Source organism: Salvelinus namaycush, chromosome 2, assembly GCF_016432855.1.
Source record: "Salvelinus namaycush isolate Seneca chromosome 2, SaNama_1.0, whole genome shotgun sequence".
Taxonomy (NCBI): Eukaryota; Metazoa; Chordata; class Actinopteri; order Salmoniformes; family Salmonidae; genus Salvelinus; species Salvelinus namaycush.
In genome coordinates this window covers 33,906,707-33,928,860 of record NC_052308.1, presented here as the reverse complement: position 1 = coordinate 33,928,860, position 22,154 = coordinate 33,906,707, and the positions used below count along the sequence as shown (strand labels likewise).

Genomic DNA, 22,154 nt, shown 5'->3' with positions numbered 1-22,154 from the left:
CAGCAGAGTAGGACACCATAACTTTACAGATAGTACACTACCACCATCTAGTGTTCATAATGACACAGAATGTTGCTGACTCGTATGGAGTATGATTGCCACTGGGTGCTGATATATGGTCAGTTTTGTGTTTTTCCCCCTAATGATTAAGGGTAGACCTTAAGGAAGGTAAGCTGGTCCTAGATCGGTGCCTAAGTACAATTTAAGCAACATCTCTATCTAATGCTTCTGGACTCTTGATTCCATAGGCTGAAACTAAACTGTCAAGACTAAACATTTAGTTTTACAGTTGACAAGCTTTACATTGTTGAAATTAGTTTATTTATTTAAGCAGGATTGTTACAAAACCAACTAGCCATCTAGTTGGATAAGCCTGTTCTCGCTATGTCTAGGTGTTTTAGGCTTGATTAACTGTGCTATAACCTGTCTGAATGTGTGCATATAACGTGAAAGTAAGTAAACATAAGTGATCAGGGTGTTGGCTGCATGTGCCTAGAAAGATCGCTTACTTACCAGCAGCTACACCACATATTGTAATATACCCCAAAAATGTTGGTATCCATTACTGGGCATTACAGGTTGCCTATGCAAAACGTCGCCATAGATCAGGGATCATCAGTTAGATTCAGCTGCAGGAGGATTTTTACTTGAGCCGGATGATCAGGGGGCCGGAACATAATTACTAATAATTTGTAGACTGCAAATTGACAGAAAGAAACAGCTATAATATTTGACTGAAACAGTCATTTCAAACCTTGCTTACATTTGTGTATGATCACATATATCTATATTATGCGTGGGATTACTTTGGAACATATTTCCAAAATGTAACAAACTTAGAGCTGAGTTGCTGGTGTTTTTACAGGCTTTTGTGTCCAACAATAAAACAATTTTGCTCAGAAAACTTGGGGGGTCCAATAAAGGCCAGCGGGCCGCCAGTTGGGGAACCTTGCCATAGATTAAAATCAAATAACATTTTATTCATCACATGCTTCGTAAACAACAGGTGTTCTCTTCCCAACAATACAAATATATTTTGTTGTTGTTGTTGAAATAATAGAAAAGAGAAACATGTAATAATAAAAGTAATAATAGACACACAATGAGTGACGATAACTTGGCTGTATACAAGGGGTGCCAGTACCGAGTCGATGTGTAGGGGTACGAGGTATTTGAGGTAGCAGCAGAGTATGTGATGAGTCAAAAATGTGTACAAAAAGTGTCAATTCAGATAGCCCAGGCAGCTATTTGGTTAACTATTTAATTAACTATTTAGCAGTCTCATGGCTTGGGGGTGAAGCTGTTCAGGGTCCTGTTTGTTCCAGACATGGTGCTGTGTGGTAGCAGAGAGAGCAGTCTATGACTTGGGTGGCTGGAGTCTTTGACAATTTTTAGGGCCTTCCTCTGACACAGCCTTGTATAGAGGTCCCGGATGGCAGGGATCTCAGCCCCAGTGATGTACTGAGCCATACGCACTACCCTCTGTAGCGCCTTGTGGTCGGATGCCAAGCAGTTGCCATACCAAGCGGTGATGCAGCCAGTCAAGATGCTCTCAGTGGTGCAGCTGTAGAACCTGTTGAGGATTTGAGGGCCCATACCAAATATTTTCAGCCTCCTGAGGGAGAAGAGGCGTTGTCGTGCATTCTTCACGAGTGTGTTGGTGTGTTTGGACCATGATAGATACTTAGTGATGTCGACATCGAGAAACTTGAAGCTCTTGACCCGTTTCACTACAGCCCCATCAATGTGAATGGGGGCGTGCTCAGCCCTCTGTTTCCTGTAGTCCACATTCAGCTCCTTTTTCTTGCTGACTTGTTGAGGGAGAGGTTGTTGTCCTGGCACCACACTGCCAGGTCACTGACCTCCTCCCTATAGGCTGTCTCATTGTTGTCAGTGATCAGCCCTATCAACGCCGAGTCGTCGGCAAACTTAATGACAGTCCCTTTGTAATCCATGATAATTTGCAAGTCCTGCCACATCCGACGAGCATCAGAGCTGACGTAGTAGGATTCGATCTTAGTCCTGTATTGATGCTTTGCCTGTTTGATAGTTTGTCAGAGAGTGTAGCGGGATTTCTTATAAGTGTCCGGGTTAGTGTCCCGCTCCATGAAATCAGCAGCTCTAGCCTTTAGCTCAGTGCGGATGTTGCCTGTAATCCATGGCTTTTGGTTGGGATATGTATTTACGGTCACTGTGGGGACGACGTCGTTGATGGACTTATCAATGAAGCCGGTGACTGGTGTGGTAAACTCCTCAATGTCATCGGATGAGTCCTGGAACATATTCCAGTCTGTGCTAGTGAAAGTATCCCGCAGCTTGTCATCCGCTTCATCTGACCACTTCCGTATTGAGCTTGTCACTGGTAATTCCTGTTTGAGTTTTTGCTTGTAAGCAGGAATCAGGAGGATAGAGTTATGGACAGATTTGCCAAACTAATCTGGTATTGGCGATACTATCTTCGCTCTCGATTTTTCGGTCAAACGTATCTTCTAACATCTCCTCGTCCAGTTGCAGGTGGTTTGTTTGAATTTAGAAAATGCTCCGTTATTAATAGAAATCTAAAAAAATTCTACATGAGGTAATCCAACAATGTGTACGACATAATGACACTGACCTGGGATGGGGAGTGTGCCAAGGAAGCACGTGGTGATGGCGGCGAGTAGTGAGGATGTGGCGATGGAGGATATGGAGAGAGGGTTGGAGAAGCAACAGCTGTGCTGGAATGCGATGAATATGGATGATAGTTCTCATGACATGATATAGGTCAGGAGGATTAGGGTCAAGGACCTGAATCGTCTGTAGTGGAAAGTAATAGGACAAGAGAGACCATGCTACTGAAAGCAGTTTAGCTTTTAGCGAAGAGAGTGTGAAGAGGGTGAAGGTAGGGAACAAGAGTAATGATGTGTCAGAGTGGAAAGTTGTGATGATGTTTGATTAACCAATGCCGTAAAGAAAGAGATAGGTGAAGTAAAACTAGCCCGGTTCATTGGAAATGGTAGACTGTTAATATTCTGTGCTAGCCGTGCTCAGAAAGGGAAGTAGATCAAAAGCCATGTCCCTGGAGCTTATGCTAAATTAAAGGGAGTCATGTCTGGGGTCCCTCTGTCTATGTCCATAAATGATATTAAAGGAAATGTGAAGGGAGGCTGTAACGGCAGCCTTCCTCCTCTTCGTCTGAAGAGGAGGTGTAGCAGTGATCGGACCAAGACGCAGCGTAGCTCGTGTTCAACATGACTTTAATAAACAAGACGAAACTGTGAACACTTACAACTAACAAAATAACAAACGTGGCAAACCGAAACAGCCCTATCTGGTGCAGAGAAAACACAGAGACAGGAAACAACCACCCACAAACCCCAACACAAAACAAGCCACCTATATATGATTCCCAATCAGAGACAACACAAAACACCTGCCTCTGATTGAGAACCATATTAGGCCAAACATAGAAACAGACAAACTAGACACACAACATAGAATTCCCACCCAGCTCACGTCCTGACCAACACTAAAACAAGCAAAACACACAAGAACTATGGTCAGAACGTGACAGTACCCCCCTCCTGAGGTGCGGACTCCGAACGCACCCCCTAAAACTCTAGGGGAGGGTCTGGGTGGGCATCTGTCCGCGGTGGCGGCTCCGGCGCTGGACGAGGACACCACTCCACCATTGTCTTTGTCCCCCTCCTTAGCGTCCTTTGAGTGGCGACCCTCGCCGCCGACCTTGGCCTAGGAACCCTCACAAAGGGCCCCATCAGACTGAGGAGACAGCTCCGAACCGAGAGGTAGCTTAGGACAGAGAGGTAGCTCAGGACAGAGAGGTAGCTCAGGACAGAGAGGTAGCTCCGGACTGAGTGGCAGCTCCGGACTGAGTGGCAGCTCCGGACTGAGTGGCAGCTCCGGACTGAGTGGCAGCTCATGACTGGATGGCAGCTCGTGACTGGAGGGCAGCTCATGACTGGAGGGCAGCTCATGACTGGAGGGCAGCTCATGACTGGAGGGCAGCTCATGACTGGAGGGCAGCTCCTGACTGGAGGGCAGCTCCTGACTGGCTGGCGGCTCTGGCAGCTCCTGACTGGCTGGCGGCTCTGGCAGCTCCTGACTGGCTGGCGGCTCTGGCAGCTCCTGACTGGCTGGCGGCTCTGGCAGCTCCTGACTGGCTGGCGGCTCCTGACTGACGGACGGCTCTAGCGGCTCCTGACTGACGGACGGCTCTAATGGCTCGGGACAGACGGGCGGCTCTGACGGCTCGGGGCAGACGGGCGGCTCTGACGGCGCTGGGCAGACGGATGGCTCAGACGGCGCTGGGCAGACAGATGGCTCAGATGGCGCTGGGCAGGCAGGCAGCTCAGACGGCGCTGGGCAGGCAGGCAGCTCAGATGGCGCTGGGCAGGCAGGCAGCTCAGACGGCGCTGGGCAGGCAGGCAGCTCAGACGGCGCTGGGCAGGCAGGCAGCTCAGACGGCGCTGGGTAGGCAGGCAGCTCAGACCTGCTGAGGCGCACAGTAGGCCTGGTGCGTGTTGCCGGAACTGGTGGTACCGGTTTGTAGACACGCACCTCAAGGCTAGTGCAGGGAGCAGGAACAGGGCACACTGGACTCTCGAGGCGCACTATACACCTGGTGCGTGGTACCGGCACTGGTGGTACCGGGCTGAGGGCACGCACCTCAGGGCGAGTGCGGGGAGAAGGAACAGTGCGTACAGGGCTCTGGATACGCACAGTAAGCTTGGTGCGTGGTGCCGGAACTGGTGGTACCGGGCTGGAGACACGCACCACAGGGAGAGTGCGTGGAGGAGGAACAGAGTTCTGGAGACGCACAGGAAGCCTGGTGCGTGGTGTAGGCACTGGTGTTACTGGGCTGGGGCAAGGAGGTGGCGCCGGATATACCGGACCGTGAAAGCGTACTGGCTCCCTTGAGCGCCGAGCCTGCCCAACCTTACCTGGTTGAATGATCCCCGGGCTGTGCTGGCGAACCGGGGACACCATGCAATTTTTTCCACATTTTTTTAAGTTACAGCCTTATTCTAAAATTGATTAAATCGTTTTTTCCCCTCATCAATCTACACACAATACCCCATAATGACAAAGCAAAAACAGGTTTTTAGAAATGTTTGCTCATTTATAAAACTTTAAAAAATAGAAATATCACATTTACATAAGTATTCAGACCCTTTACTCAGTACTTTTTTGCAATTACAGCCTTGAATCTTCTTGGGTATGACACTACAAGTTTGGCACACATGTATTTGGGGAGTTTCTCCCATTCTTCTCTGCAGATCCTCTCAAGCTCTGTCAGGTTGCATGGGGAGCGTTGCAGCACAGATATGTTTAGGTCTTTCCAGAGATGTTCGTTCAGGTTCAAGTCTGGGCTCTGGCTGGGTCACTCAAGGACATTCAGAGACTTGTCCCGAAGCCACTTCTGCATTGTCTTGGCTGTGTGCTTAGGGTCGTTGTCCTGTTGGAAGGTGAACCTTCGCCCCAGTCTGAGGTCCTGAGCGCACATGAACAGGTTTTCATCAAGGATCTCCGTTCATCTTTGCCTCAATCCTGACTAGTCTCCCAGTCCCTGCCGCTGAAAAACAACCCAACAGCATGATGATTCCACCACCATGCTTCATAGTAGGGATGGTGCCAGGTTTCCTCCAGATGTGACGCTTGGCATTCAGGCCAAAGAATTCAATCTTGGTTTCGTCAGACCAGAGAATCTTGTTTCTCATGGTCTGAGAGTCTTTAGATGCCTTTTGGCAAACTCCAAGAGGGCTGTCATGTGCCTTTTACTGAGGAGTGGCTTCTGTCTGGCCACTCTACCATAAAGGCCTGATTGGTGGAGTGCTGCAGAGATGGTTGTCTTTCTGGAAGATTCTCCCATCACCACAGAGGAATTCTAGAGCTCTGTCAGAGTGACCATCGGGTTCTTTGTCACCTCCCTGACCAAGGCCCTTCTCCCCCAATTGCGTAGTTTGGCCGGGCAGCTAGCTCTAGATCTTTTAAAAGGTTACTGGCACGTTCCGTTAACCTCACGTGCTTCTGAGATTTCTGCCTTTGTGACCCCAGACAACTTCCTACAATACTCTGGCATGGCTTTTGGGATGCGGAATGCACCAGCCACTTTCCAATGACTGGTTAACTCCGTATTAGCTGGCGTTCCCAATTGTAGTGCATACCTTGATGATCTAGTGATTTATTCGTCTGCGTGGTCAGATCATGTTAACTCTCTAAGGGTAGTATGTGAGAGTTTGGCAGCTGCTTCTCTAACACTGAACTTGGCAAAGTGCGAGTTTGGGAAGGCTACTGTTATCTATCTCGGCAAAGAGGTCGGCCATGGACAGGTGCGCCCTGTTGATGCCAAGGTCTTGGCTATAACTGCATTCCCCGCAGCTACCACCAGACGAGAGCTATGCCACTTTTTAGGAATGGTTGGCTACTACCTTAGTTTCTGTAAAAATGTCTCTGCGGTAGTTGCTGCATTGACCGATTTGCTCAGTCCGGCTAGATTGTTTGAGTGGACCCCTGATTGTCAGGTAGCTTTTGTTACTGCTGAAGCACTCTTATGTAATACCCCTGTACTTGCTGCTCCGGATTTTGAACAACAGTTTAAACTTGAGGTAGATGCTAGTGACAGAGGTGCTGGTGCTGTTCTACTGCAGCAGGACAAGAGTGGAGTGGATAATCCTGTTTGTTATTTTTCTCGAAAGTTTAACAAATGTCAGGCTAACTATGCAACCATTGAATAAGAAGCTCTAGCTTTGTTGTTAGCGCTGCAATACTTTGAAGTATATATTGGTTCCAGTGCCCTACCAGTGATCGTATATACTGACCATAACCCCTTAGTGTTTCTCCATCGTATGTACAACCAGAACCAGCGCCTTATGCGTTGGGCGCTTATTGTGCAGAATTATAATTTGGAGATCCGCCACAAAAAGGGTTCTGAAAATTTATTGGCAGATGCTTTGTCTCGTGTTTAAAAATGTATGATTTTTGTATGTCTCTTTAGGTTGCCTTTGCTTGTTAAACTTGTTAGTATTTGTTGTAAATACTTTGGTCGCAATCCTTATAGGGTTGCTCTTTTAAGGGTGGGAGTGTTACGGATACAGGTATCCTGTGTGTATTTGTTTTCTCTCCTTCTGCCCTAGTCACAGGTGGCAGTCATCAGTCGCCAATCAGTCGCCAATCTGAAGACACACCTGCTCCTTTTCCCTTACCCAATCACATCCCCTTTCCTTTGGTTTAAAAGAAACCCAATCAGTTGTCTCTGGAGCTATCTCTCTTTTGTTTTTGTGCCTACATCTCACATTGTCCATTATCATGTGAGTATGTATTGCTGTGGTGTATGGCTGTTTGTTTGTTGGTGGGAAAAGGGGATACCAAGCCAAGTCGCCCTTGGGCATACATTACCCGTAGGAGAACTTTGTCTAAGTACCCTAGTTAGAACTGGGCGGACCACCCACTGTATTTTATTGGTTAGTTAGCTAGCTGTTCTTGAAGCAGGCAAGACTAGCTTAGGTTTAAAAAATATATATATATTAGTTATTTCCTTTGGTCCAGCTCAGCCCCCCATTACCGTATGTTTGAACAATAAACCTAAAGTGTTTGACGGTAGGTTTAGGTTGTCTGTTTTTTTTTGTTCTCACTGTTCCTTTTCACTGTTATGATTTGCATGAGATATGTTACGGGTCTCGTTTCCATCCCCCTAGACTGCAGGGCAAAAGGGGTTCGTAACAAAGTCTTGGTGGTTCCAAACTTCTTCCATTGAAGAATGATGGAGGCCACTGTGTTCTTAGGTACCTTCAATGCTGCAGAAATATTTTGGTACCCTTCCCCAGATCTGTGCCTCAACACAATCCTGTCTCGGCGCGCTACAGACAATTCCTTCAACATCATGGCTTGGTTTTTGCTCTGACATGCACTGTCAAAGGTGGGATCTCATATAGACAGGTGTGTGCCTTTACAGATCATGCCCAATCAATTTAATTTACCACAGGTGGACTCCAATCAAGTTGTAGAAACATCTCAAGGATGATCAATGGAAACAGGATGCGCCTGAGCCAAGGGTCTGAATACTTATAGATTTCTGAGGATTTAAATGTTTTTTTTAATTAATTTTAGAATATGGCTGTAACGTAACAAAATGTGGAAAAAGTCAAGGGTCTGAATACTTTCTGAAGGCACTGTATATAAAAAAAATACATGGTTGATTGTAAAATAAGTTCTAAGAAATTATGTTTAGAATGTTCAGCTCTATTCACGGAATCGTGAAATTGGTGGTGGACTGCTGGTCTTGATAGAGGGAGGGAGGTATGGGGAGAGGGAGAGTCAGACAGAGAGAGGTGGATATTATTGATGATATTATAAAAGGTTTATAAAATGTATTATGAAAATTGATTTGGATGATGTGTTTTGACTGGCAGAGCTCCCTTTCCTACTACTGTAATTCTACTATGGGTGTCAGTATGTTATATACTGTAAAGGACATGTAATTCAGATATGCAACCCAGTTCCCCCTGCCTGGATCATCAGCTGATCATTCAGTGTATTGGTTTGGGCCTCCTAATTGCTCTGAAGCCCTTTGGGAAACGTGTTTGTCAGTGTTACTACAAACAGATCAACCACCCCTTCTTTGGTTGAGGCAGTGGTACATTCCTGCATGTCTCAATGCTGAAGCCTTACCTGGATGTTGCGAGAACGGCCTCATTACAGCAGAGATAGGGGGGTAAATGGGATCAGGGTTGGAGAGGGATTAACCTCCTAATGGTGCTCTATATAGAGTTTTGATGGTGTAATCTGCACAGTGACCACAGGTTCAGCACAGCCACTGTAAGAACAAGTTCAATCTCTCTCTTCTACTGTCCCACGGCTGAAAGAAAAGGACAGAAAAAAGACATAAGGGAAACAAAAATAAAAATAAGAGAAAATAAGCTTTATAATATAGAAGGAAATCTACTACTGAGGTTGACAAGCCCTTAACATCATAAGAACAAGGATAACAACACCATACACAACAGCAATTTAACACTACAGGGTGCCAAAAAGACACAAATATGACTAAGGGAAAGGTAAAGATTTCTCTCTCTTATCAAATTACTATTTCAAAGCTGATGTGAACAGAAATTGGTTGTTGTTCTGAATTTCCAGTTCCAGACATTATATGTGGTTTTCTCTCTGATATACTATATAATATCATCATAGACTATAGTCTAAAAAAGAGAGAAAGAGAGACAGACAAATATTTCTCTATTTCTTAAATGTTATGCTCATTCACTGTAAACAAGTCTCTGGTCGTGTTCCCCTTCTCAGACGTTGCATGCATCAACCAATAGTTTCGTGCCAGGTCATCGACTGTGCCGTCGGGCACAAGATTGCTATAACATATGATGTGGTTAGCTGATATGTAAACTACCTATCCAGGCGTTGTAAGATCTGGAATGCGTCAACAACACCTGGGCAGAGGAACGCGCCCTATATGTCGGCCAAACTAAGATGGCTGTCTACTGAGAGTATCCTAATCCTTATCCTATCCTCAACACTGATGAAACATGGAGGTTTGTTTACACTGATACAGGCCTCTATGTGTAGCCTATCTGGATTATCAGTGGATCACAAGGAGTTGAATGCATGAATAGAATCATGTATAGAATACAATATAGCAAGTTTATAAATTGTTTATCCTTCACATGTTATCCTTCACTTGCCCATTTTGTCTTATAGCAGCAAAAGGAAGTTGAGTTGAAAGAAGTTGAGTTGGATCAAGTAAGTTTTATGTTAAAAGAGAGCAGAGCCGTCTCTAGCCTTTTGGGGGCCCCAAGCGAGATTTTGTTGGGGGCCCCTCCCACCTCACGACCTAAAACATGACTCGATAGAATATTAGTTCGTTTCAAGCCATGCTTCATGGCTATAGCTACGTATGTTTCCATTAACTTGTCGTATGTTTCCATTAACTACATACAGTGAGCTCCAAAAGTATTGGGACAGGGAAAATGTTGTTGTTCTTTTGGCTCTGTACTTTAAATGATACAATGAGTATGAGCTTTAATTTGAGGGTATTTTCATCCATATCGGGTGAACCGTTTAGAAATTACAGCACTTCTACATAGTCCCCCCATTTAGGGGACCACAAGTATTGGGACAAATTCACTTATGTGTATTAAATTAGTAAAAAGTTAAGTATTTGGTCCCATATTCATAGTACGAAATGACTACATCAAGCTTGTGGAGTCACTTTTATTGTAAATAATAATAGAATATGTTTCTAAACACTTCTACATGAATGTGGATGCCAACATGATTACAGATAATCCTGAATGAATCGTGAATAATGATGAGTGACAAAGTTACAGATGCACAAATATCATACCCCCAAGACATGCTGACCTCTCACCCTTGCAATAACAGGGGAGGTTAGCATTTTTTGTGGGGTATTATATTTGTGCATATCATTTCAAATCCAAAGTGCTGGAGTTCAGAGCCAAAACAACAGCAGAATCGTCCCTGTCACAATACTTTTGGGCTCAATGTATAAAGACTGGTATCTCTAATCATTTGTGTATCTCACCATATACTCAGCTGTCTCCAAGGACAGGCAAAGAACACCCACCCAGCTATGAAGAGGCTTCTGCAGGTAATAACAAAACATCTTTGTATCTCAACTAGTCAGTTACACAGGATATCTCATCCCCTTCTATCAATGGACACCTTTCTGGCTACAGCATGCAGTGGTCTTCTACTGCCGGACGCACACCAACCACCTTACTATAGAACAAAGACAAATGGGCAGGAAAGGGGGATACCTAGTCAGTTGTACAACTAAATGCATTCAACTGAAATGTGTCTTCCGCATTTAACCCAACCCCTCTGAATCAGAGAGGTTCGGGGGGCTGCCTTAATCAACATCCACGTCATTGGCGCCCGGGGAACAGTGGGTTAACTGCCTTGCTCAGGGGAAAAATTACAGATTTTTTACTTGTCAGCTTGGGGATTCGATCCAGCAACCTTTTGGTTACTGGCCAAACGCTCCTACCCGCCAGGCTATCTGCCGCCAACATTTTAGTGTGTGGTGTAACCAGGGTGGCAGGTAGCCAAGCGGTTAAGAGCATTGGGACAGTAACTGAAAGATTGCTAGTTTGAACCCTCGAGCTGACTAGTCGAAAAATCTGTCAATGTGCCCTTGAGCAAGGCACTTAACCGTAATTGCTCCTGTAAGTCGCTCTGGATAAGAGCGTCTGCTAAGTGACGTAACATGTAAATATCAGTGTTGAATCTTTACACATCTGCTGTTATAACAAGATGTTTAGCTCTCCGTCTTCCCTCCCTGTCAGACTATGAGGAGATGCTAACCCAGTTCTCTTGGGAGGACCAGGCCGTCAGGAGGATCTTCATCAGAAAAGTACTGAAACAGCGAGGGACCGCCTGAACTTAGAAGAACCACTCGTCCAATAAGAAACACTTGTTTTCGTCTTCCGTTATCCTTCCAGATAATGATATTACTGTAACTGAGCTACACAGACTTTTATAAGCATGTCACCCATGTTTAAATGCATGATCTAGCATGTAGTATGGTATTTTGAGGGTGTATCTGGGCCGTCCCCTCTTATTTCACCTCTATGTATCCTTATAGGTCTATGCCATCCTGATGATCCAACTCTTTGTGACTGTGGCCATTGTTGCTCTCTTCACATTCTGGTATGTATCATTTCCAATACATTGCAAATATATCCAAAACATAAATATCCAATACATTTGATGAACGTTGAGTGTGTGTGCACTCTACATAGTGTAACATTCTCTCATTTCTCCACAGTGCACCAGTGAGGTTCTACATTCAGACACACCCCCACCTGTACATGTGTTCCTAGTAAGTGACAACTAACATCTTGATTGACATGTCTTGACTTTTCCTCAACTAGACAGTGAATCCCAAACCAGCCCCTCAACCCTACCAACTTGCTTGCAGGGCCCTCCGTTGTCACGTGTTGCTGACGAAACTCTGAGGGTGACTTCAAGATTGGTGAGGGGATCAAATAAACCCTTCAACTTTGGGACACACTCGTGACTTGAATGATGGAATTCATGTTCGACATTTCAATAATAAAATTATCAGGACTTTCAAATGAGAAAATTCCCCCTGTTACAAGATATAAACCTCAGTAACAGTATTTCATATTATTCTAAATCAGACACAAAGAAATACAAGCCTCCATTATTTTGTGTGAAATTGCACAAACTCAAAAACAAATTGCTGCGTTATGGGATACCACTTCGCTCAGCGTAGCCAGATAGGAAGAGGCAAAGCGAGACATTTTACTCGACCCAAAATCTGTGCACGAAAATAAGCCCACGAAGTGAGGAGTTTTTCTATGGAGGTCAATGAGAGTGCCAAATTTGGTCAACAAAAATGTAATTGCTAATTTGCTACGTGAGGCTTATTTGATCTAATATAAGTTTCATAATGGATAGGTTATTAAGAATGCACTGATATAAGTGGACGCACGTGGTATTTGCGCATCTTACCAAAAAATTACTTTATATCGGAGTCCCGCCTGCATTCCTTCTTTGATGACATGTATTTCCATTGTTAGAGCGGTCACTCAAATATCTTGTCAATATAGTAGACAATCTTTAGTGTAGCTAAGTCGGTTGAAGCGCTATCTGAGGGTCTATTAGCCTGGATGACGTGACTCACAGCACCCGGAGAGCTCACACACTGGTCTGGACAGGAGGCCTTTGTAAATGCAGTATTCTCTCAGAAATTGAGCCGACACATTGATTTGTTCTCTCAAATATATCATATATCTACATTTTTCCTCGGGTGTTGAGACCTCTGGTTGTTTGGATTTGAAAATCCAGCCATTGTAATGGAAGGGGGCAGTGCGCTGAGGCTATGTGGCTGTGCATGTTAGTGATGTGCAGGTCAGCTGTTTGTTCACCCACACCTGCCCACAATTGCTAATAACCCATCCACAACCGCCCAACTATATGTGATAAAGTGAAAATCTGAGGCCTGACCCTAACCTGCAAATATAGAAAAATGCGCTGTACAGTCAGATGGCGGAACTATTTTTTGACAGGCCTTTTTTTAGATATGCCTATGTTTCTGCTTATCATTTCTGACATATGGTAGGCTATTTGTTAGTCAACGTGTTTATAATTAGATAAATGCAGCTTCTCTTCTGGCATTACTTGTTGCCCTAGAAGACTAAAGAAACCCTTGCTCACCAGAATAATGTAATGAATTGATAGATTGAATTCTCCAGTCTAGTTGACACTGGTAAAGTTCTCTTTGTCTTTCCTCTTTCATCTCTGCTTCTTACTTGTTATGAGTCAACCCGAGCATCACTCGTGCCTGTGGGTGTTTTAGTGAGACAGACACAGAGGAGCACCAACCAGTAAAAGCACAGCACTCTTCATTATCGACGCATCACGCCAACAACATCAAAACAGCCTTTCCAGCCTCTGAAGTCAGTAGGACTTTGAATTAGGTGTTAGCCAGACTACTAATTAGCCCCTACACCCTCTATCATTTTCACTCCCTCAGGTTTGGGAGACTTGTGCATATGGTGGCTGCGCGCGTGAACGCGCAAATGGTGGGCCGATGGGTAACGTGAAGGGGGTGATTAGCTATGTAATTGTGTTAATAATGAACTGGTTTCTTTTTGCATTTTAACAGCATGATGTTCTTGGCCACCTACATCGCATTGAACTGCTGTGGTGAACAAATCAGGTAAGAGTTTCCCTCCTATGAAAATTACAATCTGGGTAGTACACTGCACTTACATCAAATCTCGACAGTCATATCAAAAAACAGATGTAATATTCACTAAATCAAATAGTGAATGTAGTTTTAATACACATGAACACCAACACTTATTACACATTAAGCAGGTGTATAACACAGTAATGTATTTATAACATTATTCCTAGATAATGGTTGTGATCGTCCATTGTAAATGATAACTTGCAATATTATAGAGTGAATTCACCAACCTGAATTGTCTGTATCTCTATAATAGGAGACAGTTTCCCTGGAACCTTGTTCTGCTGGCTCTCTTTGTGAGTATGATGAGTAACAAATATTAAACAAATAGAGAGAATAGCATGTACTCAATACTCACCCTACCTGTCTGTGCACCTGATTGACTCTGCTCTGTGTTTGTCTCTGTTCTGTCTGCTCTCAGACTCTCAGCCTGGCCTGCATGATGGGCTTTGTGTCCAGGTAAATGACTTGTGTTTATTGTGTGTGTGGGGAAAGGGAAAAGGAAAGGGGGATACCCAGTCATGCATTCAACCGAGTTAGTTGGGGGCTGAAATGTTGACATCAATTATTTATGACGATAAGAATGAATTAACACATCTATCAACATCTACAAAGTATGAGTAGGATGAATGGTTGATGGATTAACCAACTCTGTTTCTCCAGCTTCTACAACACCAAGTCAGTGGTCCTGTGTCTAGGCATCACTGCTCTGGTGTGTATGTCTGTCACCATCTTCAGCTTCCAGACCAAGGTGATAAAAATGACCCCAATCACCACACAAGCTTCCTACTCATTGAAATAAAAACATACAGATAACGTAAATAGTCATGAATGAAATTAGTATGTATCACTAGGGCCAGGAGTTTTACTTTACCACATGACCTGACCAGGAAAAACTCCTAACCCTATGTATCAGTGCAAACTTTTGTTAAATTGTTTTCTTCTGAATATGCTGCAATCAGATAGATCATGTGTGCATTTTAACAACACACCCCTATTCTCTCTCCCTTGTTTCCTACTGTAGATTGACTTCACCTCCTACCAGGGAGTCCTGTTTGTCCTGACCATGGTCATGCTGTTCTGTTGCATCATACTCTCCATCGTCATCCCCTTTGGATATGTAAGTAGCCCGTCTGCCTGCTTAGCTTCCATTAACAGCTGACACTGTAAATAAGGACAATTAGGTCACATGATGGCGTAATGAGCATGTGTACCTTTCCAGAAGGCGATAAGAATAGTTGTGAGGGAATGATAGTGAGTTTATATATAGAGTAAGGCTTTTGGCCCTCACTCGCCCTATTTGGGTGGGTAGAGACTAACATGTACAAGATTGATTAGTCCTGGGTATTCCTTTAAAGGGATAGTTCGGGATTTTGACGATGAATCCCTTTATGTTATTTCCCAGTCAGGTAAACTCATGGATATAATTTTTACGTTTCTGCGTCCATTATGCAGGAAGTTAGAGGTAATTTTGTGAGCTTCCTGCATACTGGACACAGAGACATAAAAATGGTATTCATGAGTTCATCTGACTCTGGGGAAGTAGATAAAGGGCTTCATTACCAAAATCCCAATGTATCCCTTTAATCTTGTGAGATGATTATAAGCCAGTGTCTTTCCTAGATTGGTGGCCTATCCTCATTAGGATTGTTTGATAAAATTCTTACTGTCCGACACAGGTGCCCTGGTTACAAGCCATCTACGCTGTGATAGGAGCTATCCTCTTCACTCTGGTGAGTGGCAGATATTCTACACGCATTCATCATTGGGAAGGCCCAGAGTTTTTCCTGGTCAAGGTCACATGGTCAAGACAAATTCCTGGCCCTAATCATTGGGTTACAGTCTGTAGCGAAATGGTTTGATCTCAACCCCCCCTCCCTCCCTCCACTCTCTCTTCCTCTCTTAGTTTCTGGCGTTTGACACCCAGCTGCTGATAGGCAACAAGCGCTACACTATGAGTCCAGAGGAATATGTCTTTGCCACCCTGAACCTATACCTGGACATAGTAAACCTGTTCAGCTTCCTACTGTCATGTTTTGGAGGGGGCCGTGACTGATAAATCTGTCTACCCGTCTGTCTCTCAATCTGTTGGGAACCTAAAAGCATCTATCAAACTAGATGTCTGTCTATTTCTCATTTAGACCACATGGGTGTTTTGGCTCACTACACTCTCTCAGTCCAATCTCCCTCAACCTTAGAACTTAAAGTGGCACTCCAGTCTCCTTTTCACCTCATTTAACACCCGATTTACTGAACAAAAGGCACATCTCAATAGGTTGTCCAGTTATGTCCTACTCCTTGAAAAATGTCTAAAAACCACAATTTTTCTCAAAACATATATCTTTTTTACCCTTTATTGTGTGTACTTTACTGTATTTACACTTGGGATATCGCTTTTCAACAGTAAAAGTAAAAAAATAACTGGAGGATGTCTTTAAGAGCTTCTTTCATTTCTGTCTTCTTCTCAAACAACCCTGTCTCTTCTGTGATCAAAAAAATTTGATATTTCTCACGTACAATAGTCTCTCGTCCTGACAGGCTGTTTACCTTTAAATTGAGCAGCCGGCCAGCGAACACACAAGATTTGGTTCTGAGTGCCGAGATTGCATACCTCACCTTATTTATGGGGAACAGTTGGAGAGCAGGTCAGCTTTGGGAAACAACAAACCTGGCCATTACTTAAAAGGGCACTTACAGTAAGTAAGTCGTGTGTTTGTCTTCTGCTCTGTGTTAGGAAATGATGGTTACAAAAGCACATAACGATAAATAGCATTAACATTTTGAGTCCCAGAATGTTGGTGACACTGATCTAATACTAAAACAGTATAATACTTTAACTTATTGTTCTTTCTAGTCTTCAGGGAAACCGATTTCTGGTTCTTGTCTGTCATCAACTCAGCACAAAGAAGAAAAAAACAAGTAAACATTGATACTGTATCTTTAAAGCATGCTATCTTTCTGTAAATATACCTCTTTCCTGTTTTCCTAAACTATCATATTGATTCAGGAAATCTTTGGAACTCAGCAGGGTTGAGTTTAATTGTCTTAACTATAGTTTTGATATGACAGAGTATCTTCAGATGTGTTTCCTAGATTTAATTTTATTGTCAGTTATTTTGTAAACGTTTACAGATTCTGATCTGGATCAAATACATTGCTAAGGTTCCAGCTTGGAACTACATACTGGAACTTCCAGGTATGGAAAGATAATATTTTCCAAACTACAACGTGATTAGAGTAGTTTCTATATGGGCATGAAGGCTCTGTATCTTGTACGGATTGCTTTTATGCACGTTTAGCTACACAGATACATACAGAATTACTTCAAATCAAAAGGGAAGAAGTTAAATGAACGATCATATTAGATCCTACAATTGGTTTATCAGTTGCAAGTTCTATTGTGACTCCTCTGTAAGGTTAATGTATAGCCTTTTGAATGCAGTATCATTATTACAATGTCAAGGCTTGGTCAATAAAGTTGTGTTTGGAAGTTACTATGATCTGCCAAAGAGAAAGGAGCTTACACCTTTCGATGGATATCAATCACTTTGGTTACCACATTGAAAAATGTATATTGAACAAACATAATACGATTCGCTCAACACTAAAATAAACTTGGAATTTATGTAATTGACTTGTCTTTCTTTCAATTGTATTCTAAGAATTTAGGTAATAACTTTTTGGAACACATATACAGCCATTAAAAAACATATTTTTTAATTAAAAAAGAACATTGACATATTAAAATTCAAAGAGTAAAACAAAGAAAGATTTTTTTTTTTTTAGGAATAAAAAACAAGAGTTACAGAGACTTGAGCAACTATCGGCACAGGAAGACGAAAGTAACCGAGTGGCTAGCCAGCTAACTAACAAACTAACCAAATATCAAAACCTCTCTCCTCTAATAAACTGTACAAAATGAGTTATTGTATAAATAAGGAAATGTTTTACAAGCAGTGAGAGAGATGAGACAGTTGTATGTTCAAAATGTCAGATTTCTGCCGAATTACCCAAGAGATTACAAAATGACTCAAAGAGTACAACTTTCACAAAATGTGTCTCAAATGTAATTGTATAATTTGTGAATGTTAACTATACTTTAATCTGATCTACTATTGATATTCTAGGTCAAAGTAAGACATTTTGAAACAACCAGTGTGGCTCCCATCTATCCACTGCTCGGACATCCCGTTTTAGCAGCAAAACATTTTTAAACTATGAAATAAGCCATGGAAGCTACATGATCTGGACAACAAGCAAGGACAGGATAATGCTAGGTATTAGGGTTTTACTTTACATAAGCATGGTTTGAAAATAAGTGCAAGTGAAACCTCTGTTTCACATCTTGTTTTTGCTCATTTTCCTTGGTATTATAAGATACCTGTCAAAGGTAAGCACCAGGGAAACATACAATAGCCTCAAATGTGCTCCCCCAGACAATGATTTACAGGTAATTGTAGCTAGTTGTAACTTAAAGTGAAAGTCCACTCAAAAAATTGAAATTTAGATCTATAGAACAGATGGACATTATACCGCTTTTGAGGTCTGAAGACGACTGACAAACAATAGATTTTGGATCCCTTTAACACCATTCATCATAACACAATGGATTACCTGACTAATACTACATTCTCACAAGGAATTGAGTGTCATATAATGATTTGCTCCCCCAAAAAACAGCAATAAGCAAGTTGTCAAATCTGAAAATCTGATTCAATGAACCAGACTGCAGTGTAACAACTGGTCATTTCATAGTTTCAAAACCATGTTTTTTTTGTATTTAAAGTGATGGCTGATACATGGACTATCAGTTTATTACAATAGAAAATAAAACCATGACATTTTCCTTCATGAGGTGCACTGGATCTGAAAATGTGTAAGTATTCACTTTTGTATTATCTGGACAGATCACAAGACATCAACAAAACACTCACATCAACAAAGGTGGAAACAGGAACAAACAATGGTCTTGACATGAGTTCAACCTAAAAAAAGAGCAGAAAATAGTCCTAATATTTACAGAAAGATAGATAAATGCTGAGCTCTCCTCATCAACACTACAAAAGCTAAGTAGACCCATTGCCCTGTTCTCTGTATTAAAGATACAGTACCATATACTGGTCTTCAGCTGGATGTACCAAACCGAAACAAGCATATGTCGATAAATGAAGCACACATCTATGGATCTCTATTCAACAATACATTCATTCAAGACCTAAAGGAAAACATATTGCTTGTTCACCACTTACCAGGGAACTGCCACTTTGTGAAGATGTTACTATAGCATTACTTTAGCTTTGTATGCCAATATGGATGAGAGAGGCATGTTCTCCAAGACAGATACTCTGACAGATAGCTTTGCTGACAGGTGGATGGCTTCATCATCTTTGGTGTTGCAGACATAAATAATAATGAACAACGTTTTGTAGGGCGAGGACCGAGGTATAGAGATAGGGAAGGAAGAAGAAACAGTATATGTGATGTCATTAATACTGAAAAATGGCAAAAACCCAAGATCCAGTGTGATGGGGGGATGTTTACTAGGGTAACACTAGGCTTTAACAAGGCATGGTTAAACTCAGCCCTGTATAATATTATGTCAATATAACATCTGATATTGATTGCATCTGTATGAACTGTTCTTTGCCATACCCTCAACCGTAACTGAAACTGAATAGCCTTCAATGAGGAGAAAGAGGATTCCCCTTCTTAAATAGGGCTAATCTGCCTGGTTACAGTTAAGGCTTAGACATACTTTGGTCGTGATTTCTAACGAAATCCGCCAAGTTTACGCATTTTTGTCTTTGTTGAAACAAGAAACAATTCATCCAAGGTTTAGTTAACTTCTGTGGAACAGTTTGTTATGGGACACTTTTTACCAGCCCTTTCATATTATGTTAGGTGTTTTCTGGATAACAGCCTCATTTTCTCTGACAGATACAATAGAATGCGTTTACACTAGACTAGATGTACATCTCCACTGGACTGGTCTGAGCTGGAGGGCAAAGTTGTCATTGAGTATCATTGAGTGTCTCTAGGATAAACGTGGACGTGTTTCAGTTAAAACCTATTTCACACAGGCCTGAAAAACAATATCATATTGAACAACTCAGTGCTCTGGAACAGAAATGAATGTGAAGAAACATAAAAAAACATAAAATCATCTTTTAGTTTGCATGGACCATGTGCAAACGCACAAACTCAACACGATAAAAAAATCCTATGAATCTCTTAAAAAATAAAATAAAATCTAAAATCTAAACTTTTTCCCTACTGCTAAAATCTAAAATCTTTTGAAAATAAAATACATCAAAAACACGTTTTATAACAACAAAATCAACAACAAAGAAAACAAAAGGCATGACAGCTCAGAAGGGTTCAAGTGAACGCCCAAAAGAGAAAACATACTTTACTTCTTTCTACAAATTGTTTTATCAAATTCATTGACAGTCAGGAATTAAAACTCAGGAGACAACAGCAGCATGAGAAAGACTTGCAGCTCCCTTTCTCAACAACAAAGGACTCTTAAGGACTCTTCTTAGTCCTACTTCTCCCCTCATTGCTTTGCTTTTTAATTGACTTGTTTGAGCTATTTTGCACACATATTTCATAGTAACCCAACTGCTCAAAACTACGGCATGTCCACTTATTTGTCTGTCTACTTTGTACAAAAGGTGAAATTCCCTATAGACATCTGACCAACTACCAGAACAAAACCGCTTCAAACCACTTCTTATGGATACTGGTGTGACATGGACTCTAGCACAAACCAAGTTAAGTATTTTGTATAATAATTATTTTGGAACATTTTTATTATACGATCTATGAATCCAATAAAATTTTCTGTGAATAAATGTAGGTAATAATGTCAAAAGAGTTTGCATTTTATGCACGGTATTACTTTACCTTATAAGATTGTATAGTATAGTAATTAATTTATTAAATGTTGAATAATATTATAACAATTCATTTTGTCTCAAGTTTTTTGAGACAGAAGGTGACATTTGGATGTGTCATATTACATGATACCCTAAAAAAAACAAGAGTTCATTTTCTTCTCATAAGAAAGTTTTACAGCAATATCAAATGTGCTTACTTTTTTAAATCATTTAGCTCCTATTTAACATGTATTCATTATTTTCTAAGTGGTATCATGTTTATTGCCAGTGTTTGGCATTTACCAGATTTGTTAAATAAAGAATTTTATTAAATAAAATTTACACAAAAGCAAGTGACATGTTTGAATATTACTAAATATCTAAAAATAGAACTATGATGTACATATAAATAAGAATGATCATGATTGTCCTCTGCTCAAAACAAATTCTGAGTGTTTATGAGTGAATGCTTTATAAGGTTTAAGTTTGACTTAATTTTAAATCATCTATAAATAATTGATGTTACCATCTGCCAGTGAGTTAACTGAACTTTGCCTTACTGGATTAGTTTTAGGGAGAAGTAGCTTTAAACGGTTTGTTTTGCATTTTCCGTACTTAAAAGTATCCTACACTAAAACATTAAACCAACTAAATGTGTATTAGTATATTTTTTTATGTATAAAATATTGTCAAACTGCTGTGAATAGAATGTCAAAAAACAGACATAAAAAAAATAAAATTAAAGTTTGCATATTTTACCAAAAAATAAAAGACACATTGTGTTGTAATTATTTTCCTTTTACCACTCTGAAACTCCAGAATGCTTTTAAAAAATAAGAATTTGTTATTTTACGTGCACAAAAATAACGTTCTGTGTCATTTCCCCCTTTCCAAATTTGTTTCCTTGTTCAACTTTGTTTATTTTTTCAGTTATCAAAAGAGATCAAAGCTTCCATTGCAGAAGGCTCCCACCTTTGGCTGATTGACTCTTGAAGAAGAGAGAGGAAAAGTCCAGACAAAATAAGCATGTCAACTTATTTTTCAAAGCACACACGTATTCCTTTTGTCAACGGTGTTCAAGTCTGGTGCTAACAGAGCTCTGTTATCTTCTTGTAGAGAACCAACCCTCTGTGGTTCAGTCAGCAAGATGGCCTCCTGACCCCGAGCTGCAACACACATACCTACCTCTGTCACACTACACCTTTTACATAATAGATGTAACATACAATATTTCATAAGTCTACATACTTTCCATATCATTATTTATCTGTGTAAATCAGTATATTTCCAGAATGCTGATCACTAAGTTCACTCAGAATTTTTTACATTTTCTTTAAGGTGGTCAATATCTGACACGCTTTTGATTTTTTTGTGAACTAACAAATTGGCTCCTACATGCAATGTTCTGACATGGAGCTAGTAGGGAGGAACAAGAAATAAGTAGTAATGTACCCCGAAACTAAGTTAGCAAATACAGTGTGGAACGAAAATATTAACACCCTTGATAAAGATTATCAATAATGACTGTA

At 41.5% G+C, this 22,154-nt stretch overlaps 1 protein-coding gene and 1 pseudogene across 4 annotated transcripts in view; one reads left to right on the top strand and one right to left on the bottom strand.

The window, feature by feature from the left end:
- Positions 1 to 8,142: 8,142 nt before the first annotated feature.
- LOC120061773 (RNA-binding motif, single-stranded-interacting protein 2-like) overlaps positions 8,143 to 22,154 on the bottom strand; it is a 78,236-nt gene continuing 64,224 nt past the window's right edge. For 2 of the 4 annotated variants that reach the window (XM_039011628.1, XM_039011625.1), the window contains exon 14: positions 17,443 to 21,791. The gene's annotated coding sequence lies outside the window, so the exon portion shown is untranslated. Of the gene's footprint in view, positions 8,855 to 17,442; positions 21,807 to 22,154 lie in introns of those variants that run through there. The other 2 variants (XM_039011627.1, XM_039011626.1) reach the window with 2 other exon arrangements.
- On the top strand, positions 9,039 to 15,803 carry LOC120021306 (annotated as a pseudogene).